At 35.9% G+C, this 17427-nt stretch overlaps 1 long non-coding RNA gene across 1 annotated transcript in view; it reads right to left on the bottom strand.

Moving 5' to 3' along the window:
- Positions 1–3208: 3208 nt before the first annotated feature.
- The window catches only part of LOC147840946 (uncharacterized), a 39145-nt gene continuing 24926 nt past the window's right edge, over positions 3209–17427 (bottom strand). The window contains exon 4 of the long non-coding RNA XR_015508086.1: positions 3209–4068. This is a non-coding gene — a long non-coding RNA (uncharacterized LOC147840946). The remainder of the gene's footprint in view (positions 4069–17427) is intronic.

Here is a 17427-nt window from a genome sequence, read left to right on the forward strand (position 1 = left end):
AGTGCTGTATTTCACAGGTCATGTGACCTGCCTAGAACAAGGCTCCGCCCACTCAATTATGCATTAATGATAAAAAAATTAAAAAAAATAAAAAGAATCAACAAAGTCAACAAAAAATATTAAAAAATGAAGTTTTTAAGCAGGGAATTATGGGAGAGTCAATTTACGGTTACTTACCGCACATTAGGGAAACTTACAGATTTTTATGTATTTATTTATTTACAGTTTTTACTGTTTAATCACAGCTATTTTTTACTGTGAATGTTGTGTTAAAACAACCCAGATTTTTTAGAGTGTGTCATTTGTTAATTCTTATTATTTATTCATAATTATTTGCAGAAAAGAGCTTATTTACTTTGAATAGTGCTGTGATTGACGGGTCTCATGACCTGGTCAGACCGAGGCTCCGCCCACTCGAAAATACATAACTGATGTAAAATGAAATGTCAATAAAAACAGCAAAACTGAATTGTGGGAAAACCAATGTATGATTATTTACCGTGCATATTAAGGAAACTTACAGATTTTTACTGTCGCTTATTTCTAATCATTTACCCACAATTATTTGCAGAAAAGAGCTTACATACCTTGAATAGCATTGTAATTGACGGGTCACATGACCTGCTCATACTGAAGCTCCGCCCTCTCCTGTCAGCTGACAGACTGAACTAGTAAACACAAAAACTCATCACTTTCATATTTATGCTAAACACACACACACACACACACACTCTTTGAGCTCGCGGTCGAGCGCTGTGGTCCTGTCAGGCCTGCTTTTGGAGCTGGAGAAAAATCTCATATCTGTGAAATGATGAAAGCTCTCCTTTAGGAACCGTACAGTTTTATTAGTTTTACTCCGGCTGCCGCTAACGAATGGCCGCCTTCACACAGCAAGTAAAAAACAGCAAAGTTAATGGCTAACAAAGGAAGTCAGGAGCAACGCTAGGCTGATTACGGCAATAACTCTCACAGATACTAATTACAAATGGCTGTAAAATAAGTCAAACTGGTCATCCTAATGAGCACACCAGAGACCTATTGCTAAATTCCATTAAAAAGATCTATCCGTTCTGCTTTTTCCTGCCATTTTTTTCAGCGGCATCAGTGTCATGCTAGCAGACGTAGCACAACAAATGCCGCGTGTCTCTTAAAGGTCATTACGCAGTAAAAAAGTTTGCTCAGGTAAATTATTCACGTTATTATACAAGTTCACATTAATGCGGATGTGAAGGAGAGGGAGAAACTGTCTCAACACATGGAATAAAAGCAGACATTATAAAACTCTGCCTCATTAAAGTATGTCGGACTGGATCAGGGAGGCACATCTGATAGATCAATTAAAAATAAGAGTTGATTGATGGAAACGCCACTAAAAATACGTTATACTCCATAACAGTGCATTACGTAAATCAAAATGACCTTTTACATTACAAAAAATACTAAATTATTATGTTGATTTTTTAGTTTTTCTTTACTGATAACATCACTGCCCTTTTTACAGTGTAGCTTATAAATAAAAATAATATAATAAAAAATAGTATGTTTAAAGAGACAAGTCAAAACCATGTTAAAATCAAATTAAAGCTATTTTATTTTACATTTAATTTTAAAAAAAATTATTAAAATTTATGTATTATTTATTTTTACTTTTGAATTTTTTAACAGTTTTTTCACAGTATAAATTTTAGTTTTTTACAATTTTTACTGTAGAATTTTAATTTTTTCATTTTTTACTGTATACTTTTTATAGTTTTTCCACAGTAGAATTTTTTTCCACTGTTTTTACATTAGATTTTTTTGTTTTTCAGTTTTTACTGTATAATTGTGTTTTTCACAGTAGAATCTTTAGTTTTTCACAGTAGTTTTTAATTTTTTTTCCTTTTTTTAAATTTAACTGTAGAATTTTTAAAGATTTTCACAGTTTTTACTGTAGAATTTTTACAGATTTTCACAGTTTTTACTGTAGACTTTTCAGTTTTTACTGTAGATTTTTTGTTTTTCCACAGAATTTTTACAGTTTTTCACAGTAAAACTTTTACACCTTTTTCCGTTTTTACTGTAGAATTATTAGTTTTTCAATAGAATTTGTTCATTTTTTACTGCAGAATTTGTACAGTTTTTCACAGTAAAATTTTTTTTACAGTTTTTAACAGTTTTTACTGTAGAATTTTTAGTTTTTTACTAGTTTTTCAGTTTTACTGTAGAATCTTTAGTTTTTCACAGTTTTTACAGTAAAAGTTTTACCGTTTTTCAAAGTAGAATCTTTTGTGTTTCTCTGTAGAATTTATACATTCTTTCAGTTTTTACTGTAGAATTTTTAGTTTTCACAGTAGATTTTTTAGTTTTTACTGTACATTTTTACTGTTTTCTACAATACAATTTTTAGGTTTTCACAATTTTTACTGTAGAAGTTTTACAGTTTTTCACATTAGAATTTTTGTTTTTCACTGTAGAATTTCCACAGTTTTTTTTACAATTTTTAAAAAGAATTTGTAGTTTTTCAATTTTTATGTAGAATTTTTAGTTTTCACAGTCCATACCATAGAATTTTTACAATTTTTTCCCTGTAGAATGTTTACAGTTTTTTCAGTTTTTTTTTTACTGTAGAATATTTACGGTATTTCTTTACTGTTAATATCTGCCTTTTTTAAAGTGTAGCTATAAAATTAAAACAAAAATATTTTAAAAGCGTAGTGTTTAAACAGTCATGTTAAAGTCATAGCCATTTTTTATAGTGAACAAGTAATGCAATAAAATATTTTTTGTCAACATCAGATCTCCTGATCATCCCTGATGTGGAAAAAAAATCTAAAAATGAAGTGTCATTCAGGGAATTCTGGGAAAGTCAATTTATGGTTATTCACCATATAAATTAAGGAAACCTACTGTTAACAAGGTTACAATGCAAACACTACTAAAAGTATTTATTCTCTGTAGGAGTCTATTAAACTGATAAAAAGTAATATTTTACATTGCAAAAAAAAATGTTATATGATATGAAAAATATCAGTATAAAATGTTTTTTGATGTTAAGCTTAGATTTTTTAAGACTTATAAAAAAGATTTATAAACCTGACTGGTTTATAAAAAAAAAGACAAATTAACATTTCAAAACACATGGCCATCAAAAGAATAATAATAAATAATATTAATAAATAATTTAATATTTTCTATTGTATTTTCTTTCTTTTTTTTTCTTATTTTATTTAGTTTGGCTTTTTTGGGGGGGAAAACAGTTAAAACTTTGGTCAATATTATTAGCCCCTTAAAAAAGATTTTTTTTTTTCATTGTCTGCAGAACAACCCACAGTTGTCCAATAACTTGCTCGATTAACCCAAATAACCTAGTCAAGCCTTTAAATGTCAATTTAAAGAATACTGAATACTAGTATCTTGAAAAGCATCTAGCCAAATATTATGTGCTGTCATCATGGCAAAGAGAAAATAAATCAGTTATCAGTTATTTTAATTATTATTATTATTATGTTTATAAATGCATTTGGAAACATATTAATTACACAGGAGAGCTATAATCATTTTGTCTTCAACTGTACATGCATCAGAATAGCTATGACACACTTTGACAATAACTAAAAAGTTTTATTTGCAAACTAAACATGCTTTAAAAACAGCTTCACTTTAAAAACTACAGAGCTAAAGGTCATAAAACAGACCGCAGGAGTTCCAGCAAATTATCCACATACTCATTAAACAATAATTATAATGTTCAAAGTAACAAACAGCATTATAGAACAATTAACTTCTTGTATTCTGTTAACATCGCCTCTTGGTTTGCAATTGCATTTAATGCAATGAGTGTCTTATATATTATAATTGTCCAAAAATCTTCAAGGGGCCAATTTCCTCAATTGCACTCAAGTTCAAATGCTCAATAATTAATTTCTGCATGAAAGCACAAGTCATGTGTAACCATAAAGAACAGAGCTCCATTACTGAGGATTGTACCACTTACCGAGGTGGGGGGGATGGGAGGGTGATAAGCCGTCTAATTAAGCCCTGAAGGACATCAAAATTAGATGTAGAGATGGTCTGTTTTTTTGGTCTGTTCTGCAAACAATTTAGCTTTATTAAAATATCTTAAATAACAATATTGAAAATAAAAAATAAAACGGATGAAATATACATTTGTCCACCCCTATAATGGATCCTATATTTTCATTTTTTTTAATCTCCATTATATTTGATCTAATGTCCAGTTAATATTGAAAAGAAACAAACATTGAAAGCTCATCTGTTTCACTTGCATGTGTTTTAAAGGCTGTATGATTCAATCTAAGGGTTAGGGTTAGGGTCAGGGTTAAGATTAGGTTAGGGTTATACCATTTGGACACAAGAATTGATTAAGTTTTGCCACTTTAACTTTTTAATAAATAGGGTTTGGGTTTTAAATATTTAAAAAAGAATAACAATTTTGGGTGAACCAACATTTGACCAACTGTATTTTGCTAGTTAATGCATTACAATCAACAGTGAGAAGAAAACCCCCAGATATATTATATTAATATTAGTAAAACATACTTAATTGTATTGGTTATTAGCTCCATTTCATTAAAAAAAAAAAGATTCAAAGATAATTCATGGGATTTACCTTTTTTACCAAGTGGTTGTAAACAATTTACTTAGGCTGAATTTAAACAAACAAATTAAGTTGAACGTTACTACATTTAATTTGTTTGTTTCAATTCAACACATGATAATTGTTTGCAACAATTTTCCAGACATCAATTTTTTCATTCATTCATTCATTTTTTTTTTGGCTTTGTCCTTTTATTAATCCGGGGTCGCCACAGCGGAATGAACCGCCAACTTATCCAGCACGTTTTTACACAGCGGATGCCCTTCCAGCTGCCACCCTTCTCTGGGAAACATCCACACACACACATTCACACTCATACAGTACGGACAATTTAGCCTACCCAATTCACCTGTACCGCATGTGTTTGGACTGTGGGGGAAACCAGAGCACCCGGAGGAAACCCACGCCAACACGGGGAGAACATGCAAACTCCACACAGAAACACCAACTGACCCAGCCAAGACTCGAACCAGCGACCTTCTTGCTGTGAGGCGACAGCATTACCTACTGCGCCACTGCGCTGCCCATTTTTTTCAGTGTTAATAAAATAATTACGCCTTGCAATCATATTACTATTACAATTTTATTGTATTTTTTTTTTTTTTTTAAATATGGTGCAGCTCTAATCTGACAGTGGAGGATTACACAGCAACAATGCTTTACTTATGGTCCGTTTCCACTGAGTGGTACAGTACGGTACAGGGCTGCGTTTCCCAAAATCATGGTTAGCCAACTAAGGTCGCAAGTTCCGTTTTTATAAACATAGTTTGTTGATTTGCCGTTTCCCAAATCTGTCGCTCCAACGAACATTCGCAAACTGCGTCACGAACTTGAGCACTCGCATCCACAACCCTGGAGCTGTAGTTAGAAGCAGAGTTCCTGGCTGTGTTCTAATCCCACTTATCCCCCCCATGCCCTATTCATTTAGAACATTCCAACATTCAAAGTTGGAATTATTAATAATAAAGCAGTAAGCTCATCTCTCAGGTGTAATTTGCTGTCAAACTATTTTTACAGTTCAGTTTTAGCGATCTTCATGTTTACAGTTGTGCTCTCTTTGCAGTGCACTTTGAAAACATTGATGTCATTTTGAACACAGCCTCATTGCGAAAGCTATAGGTGACCTATTATTAACAAGCTGAATTTATGTTACGTCTCCAAAGCTTGTGAAAACAAAAAGCTTACGTTAATTATTTTAATGTATAGTGGGTTATTTATTAAATAGCAGTACTGTATATGAATTGGGCCAGCTGGTTACATTTCTGCTGTGTTTTACAAGTATCAAATTGTAAAAGTAGACTTTTCCAAAAAATAAAAAATGAATAAACAATATCCTACTTAATAATAATAATAATAATAATAATAATAATAATAATAATAATAATAATTATTATTATTATTATTATTATTCTAATAAATAATAAATATTAAATGTCATTTTATAAATTCAAATTCAAAGCTCTGATGTTTGCTTACAAAGTGACTTCTGGCGTTGCTCCTTCTTATCTGCTCTCACTTCTGCAGATGTATGTGTCCTCCAGAAACTTGCGTTCTGTGAATGAACGTCGCCTCGTGGTTCCATCCCAAAGAGGGAAGAAAACACTTTCCCGAACTCTCACATTCAATCTGCCCAGTTGGTGGAATGAACTCCCTAACTGCATCAGAACGGCAGAGTCACTCGCTGTCTTCAAGAAACCACTAAAAACTCAACTATTTAGTCTCCACTTTCCTTCCTGATCTGCAATTGCCTCTCTGACTCCACCGCTAACTGTACTACAGAAAAAAATAAAATAAACACTAATGTTTTGCTTCTTACACTTTACACACCTGAAACTTGCCTACAGCACTTATTCATTGTTGCTCAAACACAGGCCCTATATGTGCCATTTACATATATTTCAGTTAATATGGGGAGTGAGTGCATGCTTTAACCAAATTTAATATGGGTTTTTATTTGAAATGTGTGTGCGTGTAAAACAATATCATCTGCACAAAGAAATTAGGCTTTTCTCTAAAGAAGTAGTCACTCCATCCTGTTTAGAGCGTCATTATGGGCATTTTACGTTATAACTAACATGGTTCAGGCGATGGATCTGCGACAGAGAAACTAGGGGTTTTGGGAAACACTCGTCACTACATAGTTCTTTTCCCAAACGATGCATCGTACACTTATAGTTCAGCCGCGAGTTACGTCAATGTTTGGGAAACGCACCCCAGGTCGGTACGGGTCACCTTCATCAGGCTTGCGTTTTCACTGCTAAAAGGGTACCAATGGTGGGTGTGGTGTACAACAGAACGTTTCAGACGACGTCATTTCCGTCACTTGAGGAAATGTCTACAGTAAAGCTGTACGAGTCGCTCACAAATCATATGAGAAGCACTTCTCACAACACAGACGCTTTACACACATAAATACTTCTGTATAAATGTTCATTACTAACTTTTCTATCAACATGAGTTGATTATAACTGCAGATCAATGATAGTGTGAAATAGTCTACTGTAACGTCTGCCATTATATTAAACAAATAAATAAACAGTTCGCTTTTAGGTACCTTTTAACAGTGGAAACAGCCATAAAAGCGTAGTAAACCGGGACACTAGAGTTTTGTCTTGCTTTTAATCCAAATATATGTAAATATAATTCTGAAGTTCTGAATTTGATCACAAAATTCATTTATTTATATAAGAATTGTCACTAAATTTTGACTTTTTCTTAGAAATATGACTTTCTCACAGTTGCAGTTTTATAGTCCTGCAAGCAATTCTGACTGTATTTCTTGCATTTCTTAGTTTATCATCAAATTTACATGTTTGCAAGATTATCTCAAGACAAAAGGAAAAACAAGTTTATTTAGAAATAATTTGCTAATGGGGTTAGTGAAATAATCTTAAATTAAAAGGAAAAACAAGATTATTCAGCTGCTTTATAATCAAAACCTCACTTCATTTTGACTCATTATTTCTGAAAACAACTCTGTTTCTATTTTCCAGTCTAGAAAAAGCTTCTTGATTTAAGAATTCTGAGATATTTAGACTAGAACAAGGCCAAAACTCAAAGCAAAATAAAAGCGTTTACGGTCACGAGGCCGACTTCTGCCCAGCCTGAACCTCCGTCTGTCTGCGCGGCTCCAGAGATCTCCGGCTCCACAGGGTGGGCAGATTCTAATAAAAAGTAGTTGACATTTTAATTGCATTTTCCTCATCAAGGACTAATATGCACGATGGGTCTGGCATCTCATCGGAGAGCAATGCGGCTGATGTTATGATCAGTAATTTTCTTTGATAAACACTCAGAACCCCCCATCGATACGCTCTCCACGCGACTAATAAAATGTGTTGTGTAAATGCAGATAAAACTTCAGATCCACACTAACAGGATTTATTACATTAATCAAGGCCAAGGAGAGCGAGGTCACAGACTTGTTTTGGCATTATTCGCTTGTCACGCTAAATGAAACAACGTCCAAATCATGTGAAAATGAGCTGCTCTTTGCGTACATAATACCTTTATTGGATTATTTGGTTACACTAATCTGTGAAGAATAAAAAGTCAGATTAGTTGTCGGCCCCTGGTGTTTCGGTCATCTGCATTAGTGTTTCCCTCAAGACCCGCTTAAAGAAATAATGCGCTCGCTCTGCTAACAATGTGCTTTATGTACAGCGCAAGACTAAAACACCAGGCCAAAATAATCATTATTATTAATTTTGGCAACAAAGAACAGACAGACGACCCTTTCATACAACAATAATCTGTGCAGAATATCAAATAAAGCATGAAAACAAGTCCAATATGAGGATAATTTATTTATATATTTTTTTATAATATATTTATATTTCAAATATATTTTCCAAGTGATGTGATTTTTACACAATAGTTTTAATAACTAGTTTTTAAAAGCAGCGCATGATGATGACAGCACATAATATTTGACAAGATTCTGTTCAAGACACTAGTTTTCAGCTTAAAGTGACATTTAAACGCTTAACTAAGGTAATTAGGTTAATTAGGAAAGTCATTGGACAACAGTGCTTTGTTCTGTAGCCAAAAATTGGAAAATATCATTTCTACAAGGCACTAATAATACTGACCTTTAAAAATTACTTGAAAATATTTTTTTTTTAAATAAAATGGATGTGTGTATTATTATTATTACTATTATTATTGTTATTATTATTATTATTACTATTATTATTATTATTATTATTACTATTATTATTATTATTATTACTATTATTATTATTACTATTATTATTATTACTATTATTATTACTATTATTATTATTACTATTATTATCATTATTATTATTACAATTATTATTATTATTATTATTATTATTATTACTATTATTATTATTATTATTATTATTATTATTATTATTATTACTATTATTATTATTATTATTATTACTATTATTATCATTATTATTATTACTATTATTATTATTACTATTATTATTATTATTATTATTATTATTATTATTATTATTACTATTATTATTATTATTATTATTACTATTATTATTATTATTATTATTATTATTATTACTATTATTATTATTATTATTATTATTATTATTATTATTATTATTACTATTATTATTATTATTATTATTACTATTATTATCATTATTATTATTACTATTATTATTATTACTATTATTATTATTATTATTATTATTATTATTATTACTATTATTATCATTATAATTATTACTATTATTATTATTACTATTATTATTATTATTATTATTATTATTATTATTATTACTATTATTATTATTATTATTATGGGGTGGCATGGTGGTTCAGTGGTTAGCACCGTGACCTCACAGCAAGATGATAGCTGGTTCGAGTCCTGGCTGGGTCAGTTGGTGTTTCTGTGTGGAGTTTGCATGTTCTCCCTGTGTTGGCGTGGGTTTCCTCCGGGTGCTCCGGTTTCCCCCAGTCCAAACACATGCGCTATAGGGGAACTGGTTAAGCTAAAATTGGCCATAGTAATGTGTGTGAATGAGTGTGTATGGATGTTTCGCAGTGATGGTTTGCAGCTGGAAGGGCATCCCCTGTGTAAAACATATGCTGGATAAGTTAGTGGTTCATTCCGCTGTGGTGACCCCTGATATATAAGGCACTCAGCTGAAGGAAAATAACTGAATGAAGTTAGTATATGCAGTATAAACACAGCTAACCTGCAGGTATACAGCATATAAAATATCTGCATAAAGGATTGGTGTTGGGAAAGTTGCCGGTTCATTCCGCTGTGGCGACCCCTGATGAATAAAGGGACTAAGCTGAAAAACAAAATGAATGAATGAATTTCTAATAACTGATTTGTTTAGTCTTTGCCATGATGACAGTGCATCATGTTTTACTGGATATTCTTCAAGATATAGTATTCAGCTTAAAGTACAATTAAAAGGTTTAATTAGGTTAATTAGGCAATATCTGTAGCCTGAAATAGGAAACTGTAATTCCTTAAAGTGGCTAATAAAGTCTTGTTTCTAGTACAAATACCTACAAATTCTGTATCATGAAGCAGTTTTTAGACAAGCAAAACATATAGGGCCCTATCATACACCTGGCGCAATGCTGTGCAAGCCGCAACGCAACTGTTGTTTGCTAGTTTCAGCTTGGCGTAAGAGTTGTTTTGAGCCATGTTGTTTAAAAAACCAAATGCATTTGCGCTCATATGTGCGCCCATAGGCGTTCTGCTCTAAAAAAGGAGGTGTGTTGAGGCGCATTGCTGGCGGGTTGCTATTATGAGAAACTATCATAGATTGTTTAATAGACCAGAACAAAGCCGGTCTAAAGTCCAGCGCAGAGCGCGTTAGTTGTGCACCTCACTTACACACTGCTTAATACACGCAGGGTGTAGAGCAATACGCAAATATCTTTACATATGAAAAAGAATTAAAATATTAAGAATATATATAGGACATAATAAGGATATATATATAGGATATAAATATAAAGGATTAAAATATTACAAAACATATTATTTTCTAGCCAACATAAATATAAAATACTTTCATGCCTTCATCATCCCGGGGGGCTTTTTTAGTTTATTCATGGCAATTTGCTTTTGTATAATGTTATTATTATTAGCAGTATTATTTATTATATCCATATTTATATTTGTTTTATTAAAAACAAGCTTAGATTTGTCCACCTGTCAGGTTTTAGACCATATGGGGCGCAGCATGTGTTTTAGGATATAACTCAGGTTTTTGAGCACACTTCATTGTTATTGTTCATTTATTCATTTGCTGGAGATTAGAACTGAATTTAGAAATAGTTTTGAAACAAATCTGTGGCGAGGGGGCGTGGCCGAGAGCCGTGGGAACGGAATGAGGCCGCTGCGTAAGTGGATGCACCTGCAGTGCGCACCTGCCTCGAATCCCAAGGAAGGAGCTCTGGACTATAAAAGGAGGAACGATGGCAGAGGAACCCGAGAGAAAACCGGGCCCGGGCATATTGTTTTACTTTTGCTTTCAGTTTGATGGCAGTCTCCGTGAGGAGCTGGCGTCCGTTTGTTTTGGTTTAGACGCCAGTCTCCGTGAGGAGCTGTCGTTCATGTTATAAATAAATAATTTAAAACTGCGTCGGTTCTCCGCCTCCTTCTTCCCGGCGGCCAAAGGGCCGTGAACTTTATTACAAAATTCAAATTAATTATGTATAGGCTAATGGATGTCTGTGCGTACAAGAAGTTTCCCTATCCACGAGAGTGAAAGTGAAAGTAGATAATGATGAGGCTCATCTCTCATTCTCGCGCTGCAGATGCTCTGTTTAACTGTTTCCTCTCTAGTGAAACGTTCAGTTTTTCTACTTACAAAGTCCGACATGTAAATAGCAAATGCGCAACTGACTCTTAAAGGGAATGAGAGATGAGACGCTGATTGGTTTATTCTCAAACCACACTCATTAAGAGAATAAGCTCAACCCTGTTAGACCATGCGCCACGGCGGATTTTTTCGTCTTTAAAATATAAAAGTGGATTCCGACACGGCCTTATTGCTTTTGCGCCCTGCGCTTTGCACATGGATCGTCAAAATAGAGCCCATAATCTTTGTTTCAGAAATAACGATAACAATAATAAAAATTTATTTTATTTCTGTTTTTGTTAGACTCAAAGCGCTACCAGGCAAAATACTAACAATAGCAGAAACAGCACAACAATAAAAAAGATGCAACAAAACAATAAATATATGAACCATTCACTCTTTTTTATTCATTTTCTTGTCGGCCTAGTCCCTATACCAATCCGGGGTCGCCACAGCTGAATGAACCGGCAACTTATCCAGCAAGTTTTTATGCAGCGGATGCCCTTACAGCTGCAACCCATATCTGGGAAACATCCATACACACATTAACACACACACACTCATACACTACGGTCAATTTAGCCTACCCAGTTTACCTGTACCGCATGTCTTTGGACTTTGGGGTTGTCGCGCGCGTTCTGATCAGCGGTGTTGTCGCGCGCGTACTCAGACCGGTGTTGTCGCGCGCCTACTGAAGAGCGGGACCGAGGGTGTGCCGCGTCGCGGGCGCACTTTTGATCATTTTGGAAGGGAACTTTCTATCCAAGACTAAAAAGGGCATGTGCACTGCACAGGTTGAGCTCTATGTGTGCACGTGCCTGTTAAAAAGCATTGAATGCAGCTCAGATTGCACTGCACCGAGTCTGCAGCCTGACCCCTCTGGTCTATTCTGTCTCTGTTTATCTAAAACTCCACATCTATAATCCTCTTAGTCTATGCTGACATTATCTTCAGCAGCTCAAACACTCTAATGGCTAATGGACAGACGGCTGCTTCTCACTCAGGGCTGCTGATTATGCTAATGAGATGGAGAGATAGGCACTAGTGGGCGGGGCTTTCCCCCTCTGATGACACGTACAAAGAGAGAATGTCAATCACAGTGTTTCACTCATCAAGTCTGATTATAACAAATAAAATTAATTCATGTTGAGCATCAGAGGCTGCTGGAGATACACACATACTGCTGACACACACACACACACTCACACACACACACACACACTCACACACACACACACACATTACAGGGTTTAAACCCCTTTTAAAAGTGATTTTTGTACAATAGGGGCCTTATAAAAGCAGATGTGAATTTTTTCCCATTGTCTAAGCGCGCGCAGCTCCAGAGGAAAGTGATTTATGGTGGTTTCAGGGTTAAAGGTGTAAACGTTTCTGAGGGGCTCCCGAACGGATTAAACGGAGCTTAGAAAGAGAAGTAATTGGAAGTAGTCGGCATCGCTACAAACAAGAACTTCTTCCCTCAGAAGCTTTAAATTTACTGTTTGAATGGCAGAAAACTCAAAGATTTTTCAATTACCAATTTCCCCCGTACTTCTCTTTTCTTTTCCTCTTATGCATTTAAATTGGATATGATCTCGGAGGAAATGGTTATCATTTTAATGACACTCTCCATTCATTAAAGACTCCAGATCTCCAGCTCTCAGGGGGAACGAGAGAGGGGGAAAGAGGGGGAGAGAGAGAGAGGGAGAGTGGGAAAAGGAGGGAGGGAGGATGGATATATGGATGGGCAGATAAATGGATGGATGGATGGATAGATATCTGGATGGGCGGATGGATACATAGGTAGAAAGATGGGTGGGTGAATGCATATATGGATGGATCGCTGGATGGATATATGGATGGATGCATTGCCGGATGGATAGGTGGATGGATAAATGGATGGATGGATGGATGGATGGTTCGACAGACGGACAGATGGATGGACTGGTGGATGGATGGGTGGATAGATGGGCAGATGGATGGATATTTAGGTTGATTGATATATAAATTATGGATGGATGAATGGATGTACATATAGTTAGACAGATGGATAGATAGATAAATAGGTAAACGGATGTAAATATATAGGTAGACTGATGGATGGATGGATGCATAGGAAAATAAGCAAATAAATGGATGGATGAAATATAGATAGATGAATGGATAGATGGATGGGAAGATGGATGGATATATAGGCAGATTGATGAGTAGATGGATGGATGGATGGATGGAGGGAGAGATGGATGGATGGACGGATGGATGGGCGGATGGATGGACGGACGGATGGGCGGATGGATAAATATTTAGGTTGATTGATAGATAAATTAATGGATAGATGGATGGATGGATGTACACATAGTTACACAGATGGATAGACAGATAAATAGGTAGATGGATGTATATATAGGTAGACTCATGGATGGATGCATAGGAAGATAGGCAAATAAATGGATAGATGAATACATAGGTAGATGGATGAATAGATTGATGGATGGGAAGATAGGTGGATGGATATATAGATCGATGAGTGGATGGATGGATAGATTGATGGATGGATGGATGGGTGGGTGGATATATAGGTTGATGGATGACTGGATGGATGGATATATAGGTACATGGATGGATAGATGGATGGATGGATAAATGGATATATAGGTTAATGGATGAATGGATGGATGGATATATGGATAGATTAATAGATGGATGGATAAATAGCTACATAAATGGATGGATGGATGGATGGATGGATGGATAGGTGAATATATAGGTTGATGGATGACTGGATGGATGGATATATAGGTAGATGGATGAATGGATGGATGTATATAAGTCGATGTATGAATGGATGGGTGGATATATAGGTAGATGGATGGATGGATGGATGGATGTTGGATGGATATATAGGTAGATGGATGGATATATAGGTAGATGGATGGATAGATGGGTGGATATTACAGGTAGATAGATGGATGGATGGATGGATGGATGGATGAATAGATATATAGGTAGATAGATTGATGGATGTATGGATATATAAGTGCATTGATGGATATATAGGATTGAAATTGAGAATCGAGAGTTAGATAAAGAGAAATAATATATACAGAGAGAGAGAGAGAGAGAGAGAGAGAGAGAGTCAGCTCTTCCTCTCGGGGTCCTGCTGTGTGGCCCTTAATCCTGTCCTGAAGAGCCGATGCAGGTTCAGGTGTGGGGAAAACTGCAACCTGACAGAAGATTTAAAGAGCTTTCTGTGCTCATTTTCTCACCAGCAGAAGCCCAGAGCTGTGTCTTTATCTCAAGCAGACTGATTAAAAACTAAAGTCAAGAACTGGGAAAACAAAACTGCAAAGATAAACCTGAAGTAAACCTTTCCCAAAATTCCCAAATAAAATAATGTACAAAACTAAAATAAAATATTTCACTAATAATATGTAGTACAGTATGTATTAACCAGCCTGATCTCACGAGAAAACGTAAGTATTTTAAGTTTTGCCAGTTTAGTGGCTAATTCGTACGAATTCGTACGATTTCAGTCGTACGAAATGATACGATTTTAAAAAGGAGGCGTGGCACCTGACCCCACCCCTAACCCCAACCGTCATTGGGGGATGAGCAAATCGTACTAAATTGTACGAATTAGATCGTACGAATTCATATGAATTAGCCACTAAATGAAAAAGTTACGAATTGCCGTGAGATTGTGTTGGTATTAAAAGACTGCAAAATATGAATTTTCATTAATAAATGCAACTAAATTTGCATATTAATAAATGCAGATGGGCGACGCAGTGCATAGCACGTTCGCCTCACAGCAAGAAAGTCGCTGGGTTGCTGGTTCGAGCCTTGGCTCAGTTGGCGTTTCTGTGTGGAGTTTGCATGTTCTCCCTGCGTTCGCATGGGTTTCCTCCGGGTGCTCCGGTTTCCCCCACAGTCCAAACACATGCGGTACAGGTGAATTGGGTAGGCTAAATTATCCGTAGTGTATGAGTGTGTGTGTGTGAATGAGTGTGTGGATGTTTCCCAGAGATGGGTTGTGGCTGGAAGGGCATCCGCTGCGTAAAATCTTGCTGTATAAGTTGGCGGTTCATTCCGCTGTGGCGACCCCGGACTAATAAAGGGACTAAGCCGACAAGAAAATGAATGAATGAATAAATGAATGAATGCAGATTCCTTGATACATTTTAAATTGGTTTGATTTGGCTGTTTTAATACACACACACACACACACACACACACACACACACACACACACACACGTATACATTATCTGCAGGTGTTACACTCAATAAATAAGAATAATAATGTAATAATAAAACTGGTTAAAATGTTCATGATATCATTCAATGCATTACAGTGTACATTACAAAGCAGAATCAGCGCAATGAAAACACTTCTATAATGAATTATGCACAAAGGCTTTAAGTGCGCATTGTAATACTGTAAGGAGGTATGATGGTGATGATGTAGATATATAATGGAATAATACAGCTCTACCTCACCCAGAGAAATGAGAATGCTTTGGCTTCAGTCTTTGTGGGCCTCATTAATTGGGTTTAATCAAAGAGAATACGAGATCAAATATCAAACATGTTCAGCTGTGGCTATACACACTCACACACACACACACACGCATACACACACTCATTGGTTTGTTCCTGTAAATTCGGCGCTCGTCTTTAGGTCTGCAAATGTGCTCTTTTGTAAATAAACCTGCTCGGCAGATTCGCGGCTCACCTCGGGCCGTGTTTTAAACGCGCAGAAGAAACAACATTTGATCAGGGACTAATCACAAATTTCACTCCACCATGCTTTTAATATTTCAAGTTCCTAAGCAATATGCAAATGAGCGGCGCATTAATCGGCGGGCGCATTAGTAAGTCGAGGCACACAGCGCGGCTCGGAGATCGGCTTTATTCATTGTGTAATTAGGACCCAAATGTTAATGAATTATGCTAATTCGGTACAATTAGCATATAATATTGAAGACAATCAACAATTAGCATATGCTATTGGAAACAATCAAAAGGGCCTCGTTCCCATATGGATCTCACAGAGCGCATGTATAGCGGAGGAGCGGAGAGGGGGGGTATAGCAGATCCTGCAGCTCAGAGCAGACATGACCTCTATAGCACACACACTTTCTCAAACAGACACACATACATACTCACATACATAGTCCATTATTCATCAGGGGTCACCACAGCGGAATGAATCGCCAACTATTCCAGCATATGTTTTACACAGCGAATGGCCTTCCAGCTGCAACCCATCACTAAGAAACACCCACACACTCACATTCACACACACATATGGCCAATTTAGTTGATCAGTTCCTCTATAGCGCATGTGTTTGGACTGTGGGGGAAACCGGAGCACCCAGAGGAAACCCACGCCAACACGGGGAGAACATGCAAACTCCACACAGAAACACCAACTGACCCAGCCGAGACTCAAACCAGAGACATTCTTGCTGTGAGGCAATTGTGCTACCCATTCCTTTTCGTGCTTACCAGCTGAACGCTTACGTCTGTGTGGACGGCTTTACCGCTGTTACCGGTTCGTCCAGTGGCTCGCCATGTATGTCGGTGGACTTGAGATGCAGAGCAGGGTTGACCACGACAACAGGGTTTGAGCAACAGGGTTTGAGCCTGAAGAAGAACGAATCCAGAAAGCAGGTAAGACAAAAACAAAAGCCAAAAAATAAAATAAACAAGTAAAATAAACAGAGTGAGAATAGGGTAAAATCTGAAAGCGTGGTGAAAATCAGCCGAGGGCTTTTCTTTTTCTGGTTTGCTTTTTAAAACACTGTTGATTGGGTGAAGTGAAGGGGGCGGGCGGGTCAAACGGTGGTTTTGAAAACACTATAGGTTGAGATTAGGAAAGGGGGTCATTCAGTCAGTCAGTCGGTCGGTCAGTTAGTCAGTCGACAGTGGCCTCTGGTGGATTTAGGTGAGAACAGCAGGCATGAAGAGCACTCATGAGAGAATTTCAAGATCTGAAAAAGCATACACA

Source organism: Danio rerio, chromosome 14, assembly GCF_052040795.2.
Source record: "Danio rerio strain M-AB ecotype USA chromosome 14, GRCz13ab, whole genome shotgun sequence".
Taxonomy (NCBI): Eukaryota; Metazoa; Chordata; class Actinopteri; order Cypriniformes; family Danionidae; genus Danio; species Danio rerio.